Here is a 22,157-nt window from a genome sequence, read left to right on the forward strand (position 1 = left end):
ATGATGTCTTTAAGTTATTCCATGTGGTGATGCTTCCGGAAGGTAGGTAGTATAGCCAATCCTTCGCTGAATCTTTCAACGAAAAGGGAAAGGCTCTCAACTTGATTTGTTCTTCAGTAACCCCTTTGGGTTTCATACTTGAACACACCACATGGAATTCCTTCAAGTGTTTGTGAGGGTCTTCACCTGCAAGTCCATGAAAAGAAGGCAAAAGATGAATTAATCCAGATTTCAGTTCGAATTGTACATTAGCATCCAGAGCGGGAAAGGTGATGCATAAAGGTTGTTGATCCAAATTTGGAGCTCCAAGCTCTTTTAAAGTCCGATTTTGAGCCATGGGTTCCTCTTCTAAATCAGAGTTGGTAGAATCGGTAGCCAGATCACTAAACTCTAATTTCTTCAAAGCTTGTTTCCTCCACCTGCGTACAGTTCTTTCAATTTCTGAATTGTATGGCAAGACTTCTTTGTTAGCAGATCGAGTTATAGGCATAAACCGTTAAAGATAGTGTAGCAATCATGTGAAGTAACGAAAGAAAAGAAAATTATATTATTGATGATTTTTTTGGGACAAATTAACGAGAAAAAACAAATAAACAAACAAACAAATAAATAAACAAACACAAAATAAGCTAGAAAATCTCCCCGGCAACGGCGCCAAAATTTGGTGAGCTGTCGTAGGCTCCCAAATTAAAACCTTACAAACGTAGTAGCGGGAGTAAGGATCGATCCCACGAGGAGTAACTAGTTTAACTTTTGTGCTCAAGGAAATAATGGGGGGTTTGGAAAATAACGAGAATAAAGATTAACTAAAAGATAATTTAAATAAACAAGAGATTAAATAAATCGAATAAAGCAATGAAACTAATATATTGAAAGCACTTATAATAGAAAACCTTGGTTAGTAAAGATCCACCACCGGAATATAACACTGATCATTGATTCATAAAGCAATTAATATGCAACTGAATATGTTGGTCCCAAAAGAGGTAAGGTGAAAGTCTAGAGGGGGGGGGGGGGGGGGTGAATAGACTTTCAAACTTTTTCGCACAGCACAACAATTGCTAAGACAGAGATAAACCAAAACTCTTAACTAGATTGTTAGAGTATGGTGCACAGCGGAAATAAATAAAAATAAAGTGTGTGTGAGATTGTGTGAGCAGTATATCTTCGTGAGAGCGAATATGTAAAGAGCAGTATGTAAAGAAAGCAGTAAAGAACACAAGACAATTATAGTGGTTCGCGAGGTGGTGTAATCCTCCTACTCCACTTGCTCTTTTCTCCAAGAGCCAATTCACTATATCTACCACTCCTTGGTTCCAAGATACAATGAATTTCCGTGATCTAGTGCTTTGATCACAAAGCCCGCACTAATCACGCCCAGTGACACCACACTGCTGCTTCGGGTTTCACGTCGCCGCGCTACTATCCCAGGATTTCACGACTCCGCGTTACTTTCCCCCCGTCTTCCACACTCCGGTAGAAACGTATCCCGTGATCTGGTGCTTTGATCACCAAGCCCACACCAATCACGCCCAGTGCCTCCGACACTGCTGCTTTGGATCTCACAGCTCCGTGTGACAATCCAGGATTTCACAGCTCCGTGCTACTTTCCTCCCTACTCTTGTTTTGCTCCAAAACAAGTGTTGTCTTGCTTCCAACTTCTGAGACTCTATAGATGATCTTCAATGATGCGCAGGTCTCTTTGATGAAGATAAACACTCTGGAATGATTTCTCTTGATAGCTCTGAGTGTTTTCTCTTTTTGAATATATCAAGTAAAGCACTTGATATTTTTGCTCTGCTTTGCTCTGTTTAAGAACTCTCAGAATATTTCTCTTTTGAAGCTCTCTGAGTTCTTTTCTCACAATTGAAGATTTTAGCTCTTAGAATTTTAGCTCTCTGATCTTTGCTCGTTGTTCCCCTTCTTCTTCAAGTCTTCACATCTTCATCATTTTATAGCTGGTAATGAGAATCTGTCCGTTGGAAAGAGAGGCTCTCATTTTTGAAATCTTGTATCTTTTGTCAGAGATCTTATCTTATCTTCTGCAAAAATGTCAGAAAGAGATAAGCTAGCCGTTGATGGAGTTTCATCTCCATGTAAATGAGCTCCCAAACTTCATCTGATATTCCTCTGGTTTTACGTTGAGTGGAAATATCTGGGTCTCAGTTTTGGTGTAGAATGGCTTCTCTGATCAGCTCTGAAGTGGTCCTTGTATCTTTGGGATTCAAAAATAATCTTTATTTTAATCCCATACTAGTTAGACTAGTATTTTCCTTGTGATAATATTTTTCACTGTAAGTTCTGCTTCATCTTCTTCATTCTCACGTCTGGGTGTTCTCAGACTTCAAACTGGCTTTGTACTTCCACCCAATTTGAATTTCTCCTTTGTAATTGACACCCAATTTCAATTGGCTTGTAATTGGCACCCAATTTGAATTTCTCCATTGTAATTGGCTCCCAATTTGAATTTCTCCTTTGTAATTGACACCCAATTTCAATTGGCTTGAAATTGGCTCCCAGACTTCTCCTGGTATTGAATTTCATCTCAATTCAATTTGATCTCCATGTCTTCTTTAAATCGGTCCCCAACTTTGAAATTGCATCCCATACTACAACCTCAATTGGCTGTACTATTGAATTTCATCTCAATTCAATTTGATCTCCATGTCTTCTTTAAATCGGTCCCCAACTTTGAAATTACATCCCATACTACAACCTCAATTGGCTCCCAATTTCAATTCTACATTGGCTCCCATATCAATTCAATTTGATCTCCATGTCTTCTTTAAATCGGTCCCCAACTTTGAAATTGCATCCCATACTACAACCTCAATTGGCTCCCAATTTCAATTCTACATTGGCTCCCATATTGAATTGATTTCCATGTGAAACTTGCTCCAAATTTCAATTCTTCTTTGAATCGGTCCCCAACTTTGAAATTGCATCCCATACTACAACCTCAATTGGCTCCCAATTTCAATTCTACATTGGCTCCCATATTGAATTGATATTTGATCTCCATGTCTTCTTTGCAACATCCCATACTACAACCTCAATTGGCTCCCGATTTCAATTCTACATTGGCTCCCATATTGAATTGATTTCCATGTGAAACTTTTCAATTGCATCTCAATTTCCACTTGTGATTGGCGCCCAAGGCTTAAACTAGCGCCCAACTCCATCAGATTAATTTAATTTGACTTCTCAAATTTTACCTTGTTAAATTGTTAATGGTGAGTTTTGAACTTGAGCCATTTCAGATAATATATCAAACATCATCCACTTCGTCCATACAGCTTTTGATTAAATCTCCAATCACTTTTGATGTACTTCTTTCTTTCCATAGATGCTTGATCTCCAAGTCAATTTCATGCATTCTTCCAATATTAATTTTCTTCACGAAAATTCTTCTGGGATATCTTCTTTGAGTAGTAGCGATGTGAATATTGTATCATTCATCTTCTTCTTCAATTTGTCATTTTCTCCAGACAAATTCTTGATTTTCGGCTTTATATCTTCTTCTTCTATTTTCATCCATTTTCCTCTGTTTTTCTCTTTTCATAATTAAATAATTTTCCGATCATGGTCTAAGACTCTACTAGACCTATAAAATAAAATTGGGGGATCTACAAATACAAATTTGGCATATCAAAACCATTACACTTTATTCCTAACAATTTCCCCCATTTTGATAATGCCAAAACCTTTACTCAGTCATTGGCTTTAAGTCTTTGAAAAATAATCTTTTTGCTCAATTTTATTTGACAAAGCCAAGATGAGTTTAACAAATGGTTTTCTAGACACAATCAAAAGAAACTTGTGAATTAAATTTTTAGACAAGCTCCTAAACGCATCTTGAATTATTTTTATTTTGATCATTATCAATTTTTAATTTTGTCGTGCGTTTGACATATTTCTTGTCTTTTAATTCACGAAAGTCTAATTACATTAAACAAATAAAATTAAAGACTCAAAATAGACCATGAGAAATTATTATTGATATATTTCGAGAGTATTGAGAAAAATGCAACAGAGGTTCGAAAATAGAGAATATCAGCTTAAGAGAATTTTCAGATTACCTTCTGGGTTTCTTCACAGCAAAGTCTTTCTTCAAAATTTCCTTGACATGTTCTCTGAGCTTGAAGAAATCATCTTTGAACTTTGCATTCTGAAATTTCTTTGTAAGCTGTCCGACCATGTAATGTCCAAAAGCTTCTTTGATATTGTTGCCCGGAAGAACTCCGTTTTCCCACCATAAGACACATTCTTCGAAGCTTCTTTATTCTCCAAGATTCATGCCCATATTTCCGGTGAAATCTCTTAGTTCATACCACATCTCGGTTCTTTTCCTTTTGCCTTCTTCTTCTTTATTTTTCTCCGAGATCCATTGGGCTTGATCGGCTGCAGGCCATTTCTTGATCATGCTTGGTAAATTTTCTTTGGTCCATATTGTTGTCTGAGTGGCGGTACCCTTAGAGCATTCGAACCAGCCACGCTGTTCAGCAACCTTTGATGTACTCGTACCAAGACTAGGATTTCCGAACTGAGCAAAACCAATCTGAGATGGTCCTTGTGAGGATTGTCCGCAGCTTCGGCCTTTACCTTGAGTAGACATTACTGGCTGTTGTTGACTTCTAAGAATAAATTCTTGTTGTTGCAAAGCCAAGTGACTGAGAATTTCTTCCCCCCTTTTGGCGTTATCAACCAAAAATGCAAGGGTCTTAAAATCTCGGTCTTGATTTGCCTTCACAGTTTCAACACTGTTGTGTGTTTCAATGGAAACGGTTTGCACGTTGTCCAGCTTGTTTGTTGTAACTGCGAGTTCAGCTTCAAGTTTGTTGATTCGGCTTTCTTGGTCTTGAATTGCTTTGATCTGTCTCAAGTGACGTTCGTTGTGAATCTTTTCAGCTGCTTCACGTTCCTTCTTCATGAGCTGAAGCACTTCAAGTAAGCCTTTTGTCAATTCTCCTTTCAGAATTCTTTCTGCTTTGTCAATTTGAGTCTTCAAAGAATTTTGATGCTCCATTAATTCTTTCAGATTGACTCGGGTATCCGTGTGTTGTTGTTCTAGCATTTGGTTTTGTTCAACCAATTTTTCTCCAATAGTTTGACAAACAACATCACTGGATTCGGCCACTTTGGCAAATAAGGATGAAAATATGTCATCTTCTTGTTCATCCATCTGCACAAAATTTTGAGGAGATCCGAATGGACTTTTATTCGGATATGTGAGAATAACTGTGTCAATAAGTTGCATCCCTTCTTCTTCAGGTGATTCGGCTTCTTGATTGAGATCACCAATTTCTTCTTCTAAGACCTCTGTTCTCGTGTAGTTCTCTGTAAATAAATCTTCATTTTCTAGAACAGGGTCCATGGTAGGCATGGTAGACTCGGTATGGTGTACCGGCAATACACTGGATAAATCCTCTGTGATTTGCAGTCTACTCTCAGTAGCAACTTCTACTGCAACTTCCACTGGTATATCTCTTCTTCTTTCTTCTGACACTTGTTTTTCATTGGCTCCCACAAGTTGTTCATTGCACTCCAGATTCACATTAATTGGTGTGGGGGTCAAATCAGATATCAATAAAGAAGCATCATGGACTTTCACAGGTATGTCCATATGATTTTCAGTGCTTATGATTGGTACATCAATGAGTGTCGTCCCTTCAGTTCTTTCATCAAAAATTTCATTATCCACAAGAGATGTGTTACCTGGATAATGATGTGTGTCATACACTGACCTTTGTAGAGCTAACTGAAGTGAAATTTCATTCTGTCTCTCTTGTTCGGCTAAACGGTCTTGAGCAGTACTGCCTCCTTTTATTGGTGCTTTTCCTTTTTGTCTGGCTTCCTTCTCGTGTAGCTTCATGTGATACACTTGATTTAAATCCATGTTGAGTGCATCTAGCATCACGTTCGTTCCACACCATTCCAAGGAAAAATCTTTACTTCGTATCAAATCTGGGGTGATTTTTGACATGAAAGAATGGTATCTTTCAAGTTTCCATTCTTTCCAAGTTTGCACCATTATCAATTCTTTCAACAGCTCCGGATCATCTTGAATGAGCGCTGAGTCAAAAACTATAGGTCCTGCACTTCCTTCGGCTGCAGATTGACTCGAGAGCCTTCTTTGTAGATCATTCGAAATTTGCACATCAACTCCTGCAAATTCCATTCTTGTAGTATCATCAACTCCTTCGGCCAACATGTTTGGTTCGGCATATTTGATCGGAACAACTGCCATAGCTGTACTGATGGCTTCTTGATCTCTTCCTGATCGATTGCTTGATCCCATTTGATTACTTGAGGTTGAGATTGCTTTGCTGTTTTTCGGTCTGGAGCTCCGAGGTGTTTTTGAACTTGTAGAACTTCCACCTTCTTGTCCTCTTCTCTGGCTTGACCTTTTTCCAAAATTAGGACTAAATTTTCTGAAGAGAACTCTGTAAATTCCAATATTTTTGTGTTTTCTCATTGGAATTGTCTTCTTCCTTAGCAGTTCTCCAATGATGAGACCATATCCAACATTTTGATGGAATCGGTCTACTACAGCGGGTTTCTTCATTGGTTTGGCAGCATGAACAAAAATAACCATCTTCCTGTAGATAAATTTTGCCCATTTGAATTTTATTCCTTTCATGATTCCGTCCATCAGGCACATTGTTGACGCGGTCAAATCTTCAGTACTTCCCAGTTTGTGTTCAAGAATCTTGTAAATCATGTCCACCAACATCTCATATTCAAACTTCAATATATTCTTATGAGCGGATACATCAGAGAAAATTGGAGCCGTAGGACCACGAATCTCATTCCAAAAATTTTGAACAACATAGCTGTGAGATTCTGGCATTATCTGAGATTCAGGAAAGTTGAAGCACTTGTGTATGTCATCTTCAGTGATCGAAACTTCTGATCCTCCAACTCTAGATTTTATCGAGTCCTTTTCAACGACTGCATGTAGATAAAATTCGGCTACATCTTCTTCAAAGGTTCCAAAGTAGTTGTAGGTGAAGAAATCAAACAGTCCACAGTCTTTTAAAGCTTGAAGAATTTTCTCGGCCGTGTCCTTGTTGGTAGAACCTAGTCTGAAGAACTCAGGATTGAGAACCATCCCATTCGTCACTTGTTGCGAGAGGGCAAAAATAGGATCAATTTGCTTTCTTCCAGATTGGGCCATGATGATCAGATCGATTGATCAAGGAGAGATAATTTGAGAGAGAGTTTTCTGATATTCTGAAGGTCTTGAAAGAGTTTTTGAGATATAGGAGAGGGGTTTATATGAGGAGGATGACTCGAGGGGGTTTTTCGGATTTAAGAGAGATATGAGACTTCTCAATTGTACCCTTTGGTTGAGGTGTGTTGATTGGGTGAGTTTAGGGTAGATGAGTCATCTGATAGAGAGTGTTACGAGGAAAGAGAAAATGTCATCATGAGCAGACAAGAGCATTTAATGCTCACACCTCTTTAGAAATACCCAATGCACGTAAGGTGTAGAGGGAGGAGATTTGAAGAGACACTTAGGAAGGATTTGGTTCTGATCTCCTTGAGATTTGTTTGTGGGGATCGATTAAGAGTGTAGATTTCTGACAGGCGAGATGGGGGTGTCGATTTGAGAGAGAGAGGGTAAATCTGTTTGGAAAGATTTGATTTAGAAGAGGATTATGGGGGGAGGTTTAGGTTGGGTGGAGGTTTAGAGAGTGTAGGAGTTTATGGGTGGAGGTTTGATGCCCAATTAAACTCTAAATTTTCCTCCTTTATCTCCTGATTTCCTTCTCAAAATCGTGTACCACAGATATAAACACACTCAAACATCTCGTTAGTAGCAAAAATTATTCCACAAATAATTAATCACACGTACCAATTATATTAAACTCATATACACGGCATTCCTAATTAAAATGCATATAATTTGGAAATTAACACAATTAACACACATATTCCTAATTTATAACTAGAAACAACTTTATATAAAATATATTAATCAGATTCCAAAATATTTTAGAAACTAACAAAAATACTAATTTCTAGATTTCTAAAACATTTTATAGCAATTTATATCACATATACTGCATATATACGAAACACACATACAAATAACATATTAAATCACATTTTGCACATAGCACATATATATTATCAAATAAACATGGTAAATCATTTTTAGAGCAAATTGTTCATGCAAACAAGTTAGTTAATTTACAGAAACATGAACACATATTCAAAAACTGATTAACACATTAAAACATGCAATTTTATACAAATTATCAAATAAATCACGAATTGCATATTTTATCAAATTAATTTGCATGGCATATGATCTCACATTAAATAACACATGCAAAAACACAAATAAATTTCTAACACATATTGCAATTTTATCACATAAATATTTCGAATATAAACATGCATAGAAACACATAAAACAATTTATCTACGTAAAACAATTAATTTTGAGCACAAGTATCAATTTAAATAGAGAGTTTAAGTTCAGTGATACTTAGCTCATTTCGATCATTCCCAACTCGTGCCTTAAGGTAGAAAATCTCGTTTCGCATAAAGGCTTCGTGAGAATATCAGCAACTTGGTTTTCCGTAGGGATATATTCGATCTTCAGATTTTTCTTTTCAACGTGATCCCTTATAAAATGGTGTCGAATGTCGATATGTTTGGTTCTTGAGTGAAGCACCGGATTGTGAGTGATAGTGATTGCACTAGTATTATCACAATAAATACTAACGTCATCACAATTAACTCCGTAATCCTTCAATTGTTGCTTCATCCACAAAATTTGCGCACAACAACTTCCTGCAGCAATATATTCGGCCTCGGCGGTACTAGTTGCGATGGGATTTTGCTTTTTGCTGAACCAAGAAACAAGCCTTCCCCCCAAGAACTGGCATGTCCCGGAAGTGCTTTTTCTGTCTATTTTGCAACCTGCAAAATCCGCATCTGAAAAACCTGTTAGAGTAAAATCTGTACCTTTTGGATACCACAATCCAACATTGATTGTGCCTTTCAGATATCGTATCATCTTCTTTGTTGCGGTGAGGTGGCTTTCTTTTGGATTTGCTTGGAATCTTGCACACACTCCCACAACATAAGAAATGTCCGGCCTGCTTGCAGTAAGATATAGAAGTGAACCAATCATTCCTCTATATTTTGTTTGGTCGACATCTTTTCCATCTTCATCTTTGTCTAGCCTTATTGATGTGCTCATTGGAATTTTGATCGATGATTTTCCATCAAGGCCAAACTTCTTTATCAAGTCGCGGGTGTACTTTGCTTGATTGATGAATACTCCTTCTTTCAGTTGTTTAACTTGTAAGCCCAAGAAGTAATTCAATTCACCCATCATGCTCATTTCGAATTTATTCTGCATAAGCTTCGAAAATTTCTCACACAAAGAATTGTTAGTGCTTCCAAAAATAATATCATCAACATATATTTGCACTAATAAAATATGATCACCATCTTGAATTCTAAATAGACTTTTGTCAACAAGGCCTTTGGTGAATCCACAGCTTATTAAGAACATTGATAAAGTATCATACCAAGCTCTAGGTGCTTGTTTCAACCCATACAATGCCTTTTTAAGTTTGTAGACTTTATCACCTTCGCCTTTTACCTCAAAACCTGGGGGTTGTTCGACATAAACTTCTTCTTCGAGTAGACCATTCAAGAATGCGCTTTTCACGTCCATTTGATAAACAGTGAAATCTTTGTGTGCGGCGTAGGCTAGGAAAATTCTGATTGCTTCAAGTCGGGCCACCGGTGCAAAAGTTTCATCAAAATCAATTCCTTCTTCTTGAGAGTATCCTTTTGCAACGAGCCTTGCTTTATTCCTAACAATCACGCCTTCTTCGTTTGCTTTGTTCCGGAAGACCCATTTGGTTCCTACAACATTGTGGTTTGGCGGTCTTGGAACAAGTTCCCAAACATCATTTCTTTTGAATTGATCGAGCTCCTTTTGCATAGCATTTATCCAATCCGGATCATTGAGAGCTTCGTCAATTTCTTTTGGTTCAATCTGAGATAGATAACACGTGAACAATGCTTCCATGGTAGATGATCTTGTTTTCACGCCTTCATGGATATTCCCAATAATTAATTCTGGAGGGTGATTTTTGAGCCATCTTAAATCTGGTTGAAATGGGTGCATGGTACTGGGTGGATCCATTTGTTGTGAATTTGCAGTGTTGGTTCGAATTTCATCAATTAAATTGTCTTGAAATTGATTACCAACATCACATGCAATTTGATCATTAATTGGATCACCAACTTGTACTGCATCTCCATTCCCACGTGAGGCACCACTCCCAAAATTATTATTTAAAGAATTTCCAACTTCTTCTGGGTGAGGGATGAGATTTTCTAGAGAATTAATTTCCAACTCATCCATTCCCTGCAAAACATCATCTTCACACGTATCATTAGTATCACAAAAATCAATATGACACTTGTTACCATTTTGTGCAATTTCTTCGTCCAGAGCGCCATTTTTGATTTGTGATTTTTCATCAAATACCACGTGTATGGATTCTTCAACCACCATTGATCTTTTATTCAAAATTTTGAACGCCTTGCTGGTAGCTGAATATCCTAGAAAAATTCCTTCATCTGCACGCTCATCAAAAGCTTTTAGATGCAATTTATCATTAATATGAATAAAACATTTGCATCCAAAAATATGAAAATAACCAATATTTGGTTTTCTCCCTTTATATAGCTCATATGGCGTCTTCTTGTGCTGCTTATGGATCATGCTTCGATTTTGCGTGTAACAAGAAGTGTTGATAGCTTCCGCCTAATAGCATTTCGGGAGACCGGCAGCACTAATCATCACTCGTGTGGCTTCTTTGAGCATCCGGTTTCTTCTTTCGGCAACACCGTTTTGTTGCGGTGTTCTTGCGGCAGATAATTGATGAGAAATTCCATGTGAATTGCAAAAAGCTTGTATAACTCCATTCACGAACTCGGTTCCGCGATCCGTTCGTATTTTTGATATTTGCAATTCTTTCTCATTTTGTAGTTGCTTCAACAGCTTCGGTAGAACTTGCTCAACTTCATTTTTCTTCTTGAGAAACACGGTCCAAGTGTACCTGGAAAAATCATCAACAACAACGAGAGTATATTTCTTACCACTTACACTTATTGGATCAACCGGTCCAAATAAGTCCATATGTAGTAAGCTTAGCGGTCTTGACGTTGACTCGTGTGTCTTTGATTTGAATGATGATTTGATTTGCTTTCCGCGTTGGCATGCATCACACACTTGGTCCATCTTGAAGATAATATCTGGCAAGCCTTCTACTAGATTCTTCTTTGCAAGCTGATTGATGGTCTTGAAGTTTAAGTGGTTGAGCTTTCTGTGCCATTCCCAATTAGCTTCATTCGAATTTCTGGCCATTAAGCGCACTGAATCTTTGCTTGTGCTCCAATCCACAATATACATGTTCTTTCGCCGTTTTCCAGATAAAACAATCTCATTTGTGAGCTCATTTTTGATTTGGCAATTATCTTTAGAAAATTCTACAAGATAGCCTTTATCACAAAATTGACTAGTGCTCAACAAATTAAATTTTAATCCTTCAACGAAAGAAACATCTTCAATCTTCAAACCATTTTTCTTGATCGTGCCAACTCCTTTTGTAATTCCATAATTTTGATTTCCTCCGAATATAACTTTTGGTCCATCGATTTCTTTGAAATTCACTAGATATGATTTATTTCTAGTCATGTGGCGTGAGCAACCACTATCGATGTACCAAACATCCTGCAAAAAAGATTAATTAATTTTAGGTACCCATACTTGCTTGGGTCCTTTACTGTTAGTGATTTTTGGTAACCAAACCCACCTTGATCTTATTGAATTAAGATGAGGCGATTTGTAACCATTAGAGACACGATAATCATAACTCACATTAGAAAATATTTTTGGCGCCGGGTTTTGAAAATTATTTTTATATTTTGGCACCTGGGAAGAGAATGGTTGCTTTGGTCTATAAAAAGTATTACATCTATTGCACAACCAATCTTTTTGAGTGGGATAAAATCTCCCAACTTTATTTCTAGAAAAGCTTCCCTCTTTTCTATGAAATCTTTTTGCACTTGACTCTTTGGCATGTCTTTGCTGGTAGAATTTTTGTTGCTTTGCCGTAGTATAAACTTGTTTCGGCCTTTCAACATTCAACTTTGCGTTTGATTGATAGCCAAGTCCTTGTTTCATCGTGCTATTCTGACTTTTAACAAATTTTACCACTTGAACTTCATTATTTAAAGTAGTAGTAGAATTAGTCAGATTTTGAGGGGTTTGAGAACATGTGGAGTCATAACCAATTCCGGTTCTATCTCCTGATGGCTTTTGCATGCTCACCATTTTATCTATAATTTTAGACGAATTAGTGAACGTAGCAATAGTAGCTCTAAGATTATGTTCTCTAACCTCTCTTGCTTTACACTCTTCTTGAAGATGAATATTTTCATTCTTCAATTTACTCACTTCAAGTAAAGCATCTTGCAATTTTTTATTCATTTCTTCTTTTCCGAGAATTAGAATATTATTGCGCTTCTTGAGTTGAGGATGAGTGAGCATAATCTCTTGACATTCTCGCATTAGATTGTCAATAGATTCATGAGAAAAAGAAGAATTAACAGAATTGAAAGAATTAGATGTTACCTCTTCTTCCTCTGCTTCAAGAGCCATAAGACAATCTTCACTTGTACTCAACTCAATTGACTTGCATATTAGCTCCGTATCATCATCCGAACATGAACTTTCATCGCTTGATGATGATTCCTCCGAATCACCATTTTCGTTCGGTTCGTTGCTAACGAGAGCTTTTCTTTTGTCGCGCTTGAACCTTTTGCTTTCGGATTTGTTCGGCGTAGATTCAACATTTTTGCCTTGATACTTGCTAACGATCGGATACGGACAATTTATTTTAAAATGTCCGGGTTTGCGGCAATTGTAGCACAAATCCTTATTTTCTTCGACTTTTTCTTCTTGTGTTATGCGAGAGATGAATTTTCCACGAGCAGAATTTTTGTTGTCTCCTTTTCGCATAAACCTTCTAAACTTTTTGACAAAAAGAGCAAATTGTTCGTCAGTCATAAAATCAACATTATTTTCTACTGACCTGGAGGTTGACGGTTGTTCGGCCATTAGAGCAGCATTTCGAGCTTCATGAACATCATCATCTTTGGCCTTCATTTCGAACTCATATGCTTTTAGATCACTAAATAATTTGTCTGTTGACAACATTCTTAGATCTCGGTGGTCACGCATAGCCGTAACCTTCATATCCCATGCAGATGGTAAGCCTCGTAGAATTTTGAGATTAATTTCTTTTTGGCTAATATTTTTGCCAAGATCACTAATCTTTCCAAGAACTTTGATCATTCGAGCTTCCATGTCTGCAACACTTTCATTTGAGAGCATTTTGAAATCTTCGAACTTCTTCATGGCGATTGTGAGCTTATTGTCCTTTTCTTGTTCATCTCCTTCGCCAATCTTGATGAGAGTTTCCCATATTTCTTTGGCAGTGGCACACTTTCGGATCTTCAGAAATATTGTATCATCAACGGCTTTGAATAGAATATCCTTGGCAATATTGTCAAGATTATTCCGCGTTCTATCGTCCGATGTCCATTCTGGTTTTGGCTTTTGTACGTACTGTGGAGCATTCGGGGATAGGACAAATGCCGTATTGATTTTTAATATTTCTATAGGGCCAGTGGAAATAACTTCCCACATTTCATCGTGTAAGGCCGATAAGTGTACCTGCATACGAACTTTCCAATCATCAAATTTATCAAGAGAGAATAATAGATTTTGAGCTAAATCTTTCTTCATCATCATCACGAGAGATATGAAAGATTAATCCAATTCACACACTTTGTAGAATGGATCAGCCTAGCAGTAAAAAACAGTTAACCCAGTTGGGCAATGTGTTTAAATACCAAAGGTTGGTACAAACTGACTCAAATAGGCTACAGGCTCTGATACCAATTGTTGGTATCAGTTAGAGACAAATTCTGACTCGGATAGGCACCCGCTCTGATACCAATTGTTGGTCCCAAAAGAGGTAAGGTGAAAGTCTAGAGGGGGGGGGGGGGGGGGGGTGAATAGACTTTCAAACTTTTTCGCACAGCACAACAATTGCTAAGACAGAGATAAACCAAAACTCTTAACTAGATTGTTAGAGTATGGTGCACAGCGGAAATAAATAAACATAAAGTGTGTGTGAGATTGTGTGAGCAGTATATCTTCGTGAGAGCGAATATGTAAAGAGCAGTATGTAAAGAAAGTAGTAAAGACCACAAGACAATTATAGTGGTTCGCGAGGTGGTGTAATCCTCCTACTCCACTTGCTCTTTTCTCCAAGAGCCAATTCACTATATCTACCACTCCTTGGTTCCAAGATACAATGAATTTCCGTGATCTAGTGCTTTGATCACAAAGCCCGCACTAATCACGCCTAGTGACACCACACTGCTGCTTCGGGTTTCACGTCGCCGCGCTACTATCCCAGGATTTCACGACTCCTCGTTACTTTCCCCCCGTCTTCCACACTCCGGTAGAAACGTATCCCATGATCTGGTGCTTTGATCACCAAGCCCACACCAATCACGCCCAGTGCCTCCGACACTGCTGCTTTGGATCTCACAGCTCCGTGTGACAATCCAGGATTTCACAGCTCCGTGCTACTTTCCTCCCTTCTCTTGTTTTGCTCCAAAACAAGTGTTGTCTTGCTTCCAACTTCTGAGACTCTGTAGATGATCTTCAATGATGCGCAGGTCTCTTTGATGAAGATAAACACTCTGGAATGATTTCTCTTGATAGCTCTGAGTGTTTTCTCTTTTTGAATATATCAAGTAAAACACTTGATATTTTTGCTCTGTTTAAGAACTCTCAGAATATTTCTCTTTTGAAGCTCTCTGAGTTCTTTTCTCACAATTGAAGATTTTAGCTCTTAGAATTTTAGCTCTCTGCTCTTTGCTCGTTGTTCCCCTTCTTCTTCAAGTCTTCACATCTTCATCATTTTATAGCTGGTAATGAGAATCTGTCCGTTGGAAAGAGAGGCTCTCATTTTTGAAATCTTGTATCTTTTGTCAGAGATCTTATCTTATCTTCTGCAAAAATGTCAGAAAGAGATAAGCTAGCCGTTGATGGAGTTTCATCTCCATGTAAATGAGCTCCCAAACTTCATCTGATATTCCTCTGGTTTTACGTTGAGTGGAAATATCTGGGTCTCAGTTTTGGTGTAGAATGGCTTCTCTGATCAGCTCTGAAGTGGTCCTTGTATCTTTGGGATTCAAAAATAATCTTTATTTTAATCCCATACTAGTTAGACTAGTATTTTCCTTGTGAAAATATTTTTCACTGTAAGTTCTGCTTCATCTTCTTCATTCTCACGTCTGGGTGTTCTCAGACTTCAAACTGGCTTTGTACTTCCACCCAATTTGAATTTCTCCTTTGTAATTGACACCCAATTTCAATTGGCTTGTAATTGGCACCCAATTTGAATTTATCCATTGTAATTGGCTCCAATTGACCATTGTAATTGGCTCCCAATTGACTTTGACTTGCAATTGGCTCCCAACTGCTCAATTGCTTCCCAATTTGAATTGTTGACTTTTGACCCAACTGCTCTGACTTTTGACTTTGAAATTGGCTCCCAGACTTCTCCTGGTATTGAATTTCATCTCAATTCATGTCTTCTTTGAAATTGGCTCCCAGACTTCTCCTGGTATTGAATTTCACCTCAATTCAATTTGATCTCCATGTCTTCTTTGAATCGGTCCCCAACTTTGAAATTGCATCCCAGAGTTCTCCTGGTATTGAATTTCATCTCAAATTGTCCCTAACTTTGAAATTGCATCCCATACTACAACCTCAATTGGCTCCCAATTCCCAATTTCAATTGATTTCAATTTCTCTGAAACTGGCTCCTAATTCTTTTGAATTGTTTCAATTGATTTCAATTTCTCTGAAACTGGCTCCTAATTCTTTTGAATTGGCTCCCAAGTGCAATTGCATCTCAATTGCCACCCAAGTGAAATTGCTTCCCAATTTCCACTTGTGATTGACGCCCTTGCATCTCAATTGCCACCCAAGTGAAATTGCTTCCCAACCCCCAACTCCATCAGATTAATTTAATTTGACTTCTCAAATTTTACCTTGTAAAATTGTTGATGGTGAGTTTTGAACTTAAGCCATTTCAGATAATATATCAAGCATCATCCACTTCGTCCGTACAGCTTTTGATTAAATCTCCAATCACTTTTGATATACTTCTTTTTTTCCATAGATGCTTGATCTCCAAGTCAATTTCATGCATTCTTCCAATATTAATTTTCTTCACGAAAATTCTTCTGGGATATCTTCTTTGAGTAGTAGCGACGTGAATATTGTATCATTCATCTTCTTCTTCAATTTGTCATTTTCTCTAGACAAATTCTTGATTTTCGGCTTTATATCTTCTTCTTCTATTTTCATCCATTTTCCTCTGTTTTTCTCTTTTCATAATTAAATAATTTTCCGATCATGGTCTAAGACTCTACTAGACCTATAAAATAAAATTGGGGGATCTACAAATACAAATTTGGCATATCAAAACCATTACACTTTATTCCTAACAGAATATTTGTCGTGAAATTATTTCATTTCCGTTTTCCCTTAGTTGTAGGTAACTAAAGCACACGCGGTTTAATTACCCCTAACTACTAAATAACCTAAGACAAGCGCTATAGATTTAATTTAATAACAGCAATAGGAACTAGGAAAACTGACAAACTAAATAACACAAGCACAAGCGGTTGCATTTGATTTAGGAAAATATTCTACCCGAGTCCAATTATCACTAAGCCGTCAATAATTAACCCAGTTGCTACTGAATATTAGAATAATTTGTAGCACAACATTATCTAATATAGCAAATAATTATATCAAGTAAATAACTAGTAGGCCTCCCTAGCAATTAAATGATACAACTATTCAAATAACTTAGAAGAATATTTAGTACCCAAATGCATAAAAATTATATAATAAAAATAAATAAATAATCTTACAGCATAATCAATTCCGGGGCTTCAATTCACTAAACCAAGCTAAAGAAATTAGCAATGAATGGACATTGATAACAGCTTTACAGAATAATCGAGAGGGGAAGAATGAACATTTCACAATAGGAAACTTCTACTATTTATAGTATTCTTAAAATAGACTCAATGAACCTCTACCACCTATTTTCCTACTTTTGTGCCTCACGTCCTGAAGGCTTCCGTGTTTGTCCGTGAGCTCCGCACGCCTGTAAAAGAAAATAACAATTCAATCATAAGATTTTAATCTTTTAATTTCAAGCATGCTAGGAATTAGCTAGGGGATTTGGACCATTATAATATATATATTTATTTATTTATAATGCATAAATATTAGTACGTAATGTGTATTCTATATATATTATATATTATATATAAAAAGAACTAATTACAAGATAATATTAAATAACTAATGCAAAATTATTATAAAGATGTACCTAAAATATGAGTATAAAATATGCCTATCAAATATATTCCTAACACATTTCCATTTCTCAAATACGGTGCACCATTGTATTTACATATAAACGACATATTTATTTATTAACCAGCGTATTTACTTATAAACCAGCGTATTTACTTGTAAATCAACGTATTTACTTTTGAACCACTGTATTACAATTTTGTAAGATAACTAAATCCAAAATAAACGCTAAATTAAATACGCTTAATAAATTAAGGTGTCCGAGTATTTTGGTGATTTTAAGTTCTTGAATAAATTTGTTTAAAAGATACGGAGTACTTATTCTGAAAATGTTAATTATTAAAAGGACGAAAAAATAATTGATGCAAACTCCTAAAATAATTTAGCTATTGTGAATGATGTTGTTATACTAAAATATATTGCACTAGAGAAATTATTTATCAATATCTAAACATGAGTAAAAAGTAACAGAAAATAATAATTTAATATTCAAGCTAGAATAAAATTTACAGCCATCGATGCGTGGGATGCATATAAGATATAAAATCATCGTCGTCGTCTCTTGGCTGCGTATCTTGCATTGGTTGTCCCAAGTTCAAACCACCCTGAGCAGATGATTCCCCAACGTCACCAAACTGACTTGGGTGGTATGCATATGTGTTATACCCGTATGGTGGGTGATATGAGGCTTGGGGGTAACTAGAAGAGGCTTGGGTCGGGTAAAAAATTTGGCCAAAGGATGCCTGCGTCTGGTGAGGGAATTGAGCAGTTTGATCAAATGAAGTGTATCCTCCCTGAAATGCGCCGCTACCGTCGTTATGTCTCGGGACAATTGTAAGTGCGAGTGTATCCACATCGCCCCCTACAACATTGTCCGCCGTAGCCGGATGTAGCATTCTAGGTTCCAGAGTATCCATGCCCTCATCTACCCTAAAACGTCTACGCCTCCCGCCCCGTTGCGGTTGACCACACAAATGGTCTCGCTCATGTCGTCGATCTCTGCGACCAGCCTCAACAGGTGCGTCCACTGGCTTAACATTGTACATTTCATTTGGGAAGTCCAGTAGAAAACCGTACCCGGCTTGGTCAACATGCGCAGGTAAGGCCACACGGTATTCCCTCCACCAGTCCGACTGACGCTGCGGATCATCTCCAGCCTCTTCCATACCCAAGTTCATTTGGCTCAAAAAATGCATCTACATGAAATATAACGAGTATTAATGTTCAGTTATAATAAATTAAGTAATAGAATAAAATTAATTAACAAATTTTACCGTATCATTTAATGACGTCGCAGTTTGGATGTAACCCTGATCTTGGCGGTGTTCCAGGTTACCAATGAGGCGACGACCATGTGCGTGGAACCATAACCTGTATTCGCGCGTTGCATTTGGGTTGTCCATCACGAACATTGCGAATACATATTCCTGGTGATGGTTCCACCTATTGATATATGGCGCGATAATTTGCGCTGCATTATTTGTCCGACTGTCAATAGCGTGCAATTGCTGGTTGTATTGCACGGGGGCTGGGATATTTTGTTGAGCACCAAACTGCCTGCAAAAAGCGTGAGGGGAAATAATTTTCAACTACATAGCCGAAAATCAACGGAACTTTTGCAGTCCATATATCCTCCCTGGCTCTGCAATAATCGGTAGACCTGTGCAACGGACGGGTTTGGACGGTTCGGGTTCGCGGAAGGCTAATCCGATCGGACTTCAAATCCCCTAATCTAGCACCTAACCGTTTATTTTCCCACCTAATTCCGTGGGATATTGTTTCGAATTACCCTTCGGATATCCGACTCAACCGTCGGATATATCGGTTATTGATGATAAAAGTGTAACTGCAAAAATAATAAATTTATTTAACAAAAAGAATTGATTTTTAATAGTTAACCACTTAAGTAGTGATGCGGCCCAACATAATGAAGATCCATTAAGATTACAAATTGGGCCAATCACAAGATCCGAGGCCCAAATCAGCTTTATTATTTGTGGTCATCATTATTTTAAATTGTTTAGAATTAAAGAGAAAACATTAGTTGTATTTAGAAAGGATTCCTTAAATCCCTTTTCTAAATAAAACTCTATTTACTTGTTTTCTAGATTAGGTTTAGGACTCTTTTTTCCATTGTATTTAGAATTATAATGCTGCCCCTATACCTATAAATAGGGCACATCCATATCAGTTTCAGGGAGGCTTTAATTCAATAAAATTCTTAAGTTTTTCTTTACACTTGTGTAAGAAACCTTATGGCTAATTGTGGACTCAATTAGTGGCTAGTCGTGGACTCGACTAGCAAATTGATTCGTGGACTCGAATCAATCTTACTTTCTTCAACCTTAGATTTAGCTCGTGGACTCGTTCTTGAATCGAAGGAAACTAGATCCGACTCTAGTTGATTGAAGATTGCAACATCGAGGTACTTGAGGCTACATGGGATTCTTCCAAGTCTTTGAGGATTCGAGACAAAGGGTTTCTCGTAAGGTTTAAGGTATTTTGATCCATCTCTATCTTTATTTTGAGAGCATTCTTGGGACAATACTCCATCTTATTTGAACCTTGCACTACGCTTTAACTCAGTTTGTAGCCAAACAAAGGGACCACAATCAGTGATACAGTGGAAAGGACCAGCCCAAGGTGTCAAAGTGCAACCTCTCTTGGTACCTAAAAAGGATAGTATGCAAGAGAAAGGAAGGGGAGTCACTTTCTACTCACTTTTATTCCAAAAGCATGCATTATTATTCTCTAGATTTCTTTGCCGTGTTTCTATTAATGACGTACTTGCTAGATGTGTTAGAAATATGTTTGCCTCCATACATCTAAGATTCCTTAAATTTGATTTTACTAAAACTTTGTTTGATAGAGATAAGGAATCACTGGAAAGTTATAAGGCACATTTGAAAACTTCTTATGTGAAACACTACTTTCTCAAGGGGTTTTGGTTCAAAGTCAATGGGATTGACACTTTTTGCTTTGTTTTGGGCAATGGTTTAATTGTTGATTCACATAAAGGACACTTTGGTTTTCCAAAGAGTGATGATGTTTTGGATGGATATTTTCATTGGCCAAAGAAGAAAAAAGATGTAGAATCTTATGTTCATAATTGTGCTACTTACCACTACAATACATCTAAAATATTACTTGATATTTCCATGGATTTTGTGTTTGGTTTAGCCTTAAGCTCTAGAAGGAAAGATGCTGTGCTTGTTGGAAATTCAAACAAGATGGCTAAATTTAATATGTCTCGTTTTGCTGATCTATTACTATCCAGAATGTTTAAATTCCATGATGTGTCATTAGACTTAATTGCCTTACTTGTTGATTATAGGATGATGATTGGAGCGACTCGTGTCAAGCATCCCAAGAAAAAGTTCCATGAGCGTGATAAAACAGAAAGTGAGCTTGCTACTTTGTCTTTCATTGAAGATTTGGATTCGAGGACGAATCCTTTTCAAGAATGGGAGAATAATAGGAACCAGCACACATGGAATCCAATAAGGGTCTATAGTGGGCACATCACAAGGCCAAAAAGTACATCCTTAAAGCATCATTGGTGGAAAAATCAAGGAATTCCATTCGATAGAGGAAAGTATTATAGTGACCCGTTTCAAGTGATGTCACGGATCGAAGACAATGTTTATAAGATTCGAGGTCGAATCATTTTTCAAGAAGGGGAGGATGATGCGGCCCAACATAATGAAGATCCATTAAGATTACAAATTGGGCCAATCACAAGATCCGAGGCCCAAATCAGCTTTATTATTTGTGGTCATCATTATTTTAAATTGTTTAGAATTAAAGAGAAAACATTAGTTGTATTTAGAAAGGATTCCTAAAATACTTTCCTAAATAAAACTCTATTTGCTTGTTTTCTAGATTAGGTTTAGGACTCTTTTTTCCATTGTATTTAGAATTATAATGCTGCCCCTATACCTATAAATAGGGCACATCCATATCAGTTTCAGGGAGGCTTTAATTCAATAAAATTCTTAAGTTTTTCTTTACACTTGTGTAAGAAACTTTATGGCTAATTGTGGACTCAATTAGTGGCTAGTCGTGGACTCGACTAGCAAATTGATTCGTGGACTCGAATCAATCTTACTTTCTTCAACCTTAGATTTAGGTTCGCGGACTCGTTCTTGAATCAAAGGAAACTAGATCCGACTCTAGTTGATTGAAGATTGCAACATCGAGGTACTTGAGGCTACATGAGATTCTTCCAAGTCTTTGAGGATTCGAGACAAAGGGTTTCTCGTGAGGTTTAAGGTATTTTGATCCATCTCTATCTTTATTTTGAGAGCATTCTTGGGACAATACTCCATCATATTTGAATCTTGGACAAGGTTCATATCAAGTAGTATAAAATACAGAACTACTTAAGTAGTAAAAGTGTAAGACACTTCACAAGTTCACAGTTTCAACTTACAAATTAAAATTTACATTCATAACTCATAAGCATTTACTGATTACAGACTAACTGACTAAGCAATTAAGCATACAAAAATACAAAAACACTGAAGTTCAGACATTAAGCAGTAAATAATTAAGCTTTAATCCATGCCTCCAAAACTTGAAAGTCCAATGTCCAAGGCTCCAAGCCACCAAGCATCAGCAGTCAGCACTCAGA

The sequence above is a fragment of the Ipomoea nil genome, unplaced genomic scaffold (genome assembly GCF_001879475.1).
Source record: "Ipomoea nil cultivar Tokyo-kokei standard unplaced genomic scaffold, Asagao_1.1 scaffold0146, whole genome shotgun sequence".
Taxonomy (NCBI): Eukaryota; Viridiplantae; Streptophyta; class Magnoliopsida; order Solanales; family Convolvulaceae; genus Ipomoea; species Ipomoea nil.